The following is an 899-nucleotide window of genomic DNA, read 5'->3' on the forward strand; positions in this document are numbered from 1 at the left end:
AAAAAAAGTCTATACAGTCCCAAATCAAAGGACACCTGCCTGTTAAGATAAAGGACAGAGCAAGCAGTGAAGATCCAGGTAAATATATTTAAAATGCAAATTATACCAGCCCTCAACAAACACATAGAAGTCAACAAAATGATCTAAGTATAAAAAAGAAAAAGCAAAACAAACAAACAAAAAAACCCCAAAACCCCAAACCACTCTTTCTCTTCAACAAGGTGGCTAAGTGACAGATGCCAACATGCAGATCTTCATGAAGACCCTAATGGGCAAGACCATTACTCTTGAGATAGAGCCCAGTGACACCATCAATAATGATCCAAGACAAGGAAGGCATCCCACCGACCCGCAGAGCTGATATTCGCTGGCAAACAGTTGGAGGATGGCCACACCCTGTCCAACTACAACACCCAGAAAGAGTCCACCTTGCACCTGCTGCTGCGTCTGCACAGTGGCATCATCGAGTCTTCCCTTTGTCACCTTGTCCAGAATTACAATTGTGACAAGATCATCTGCCACAAGTGCTACTCATGCCTGCACAGAGTGTAGTCAACTGTTACAAGAAGTTCAGCCACACCTACAATCTGAGCCCCAGAGAAGAAGGTCAAATAATGCTGGGGTCATACCTGGCCTGTGACCCTGTGACCAACTAAAATCCATTGACTGGGCAAAGAGAGAGAGAGAGAGAGAGAGAGAGAGAGAGAGAGAGAGAGAGAGAGAGAGAGAGAGAGAGAGAGAGAGAGAGAAAGAGAAAGAAAAATATCAAGCTGGGCACAGGACTAAAACCCTAGCATTCAGAGACAGAGGGCAGGCACATCTTTGTAAGTCTGAAGGCAGCCTGGTCTACAAAGTGAGTTCCAGGACCGCCAGGGCTATACAGAAAACCCTGACTCAAA

General features: G+C 45.3%; 1 pseudogene; it reads left to right on the top strand.

Moving 5' to 3' along the window:
- Positions 1-217: 217 nt before the first annotated feature.
- LOC148001935 (ubiquitin-ribosomal protein eL40 fusion protein pseudogene) lies at positions 218-656 on the top strand (annotated as a pseudogene).
- The last annotated feature ends 243 nt before the right edge of the window (positions 657-899 follow it).

This window comes from Rattus norvegicus, chromosome 12, assembly GCF_021556685.1.
Source record: "Rattus norvegicus strain SHRSP/BbbUtx chromosome 12, alternate assembly SHRSP_T2T, whole genome shotgun sequence".
Taxonomy (NCBI): Eukaryota; Metazoa; Chordata; class Mammalia; order Rodentia; family Muridae; genus Rattus; species Rattus norvegicus.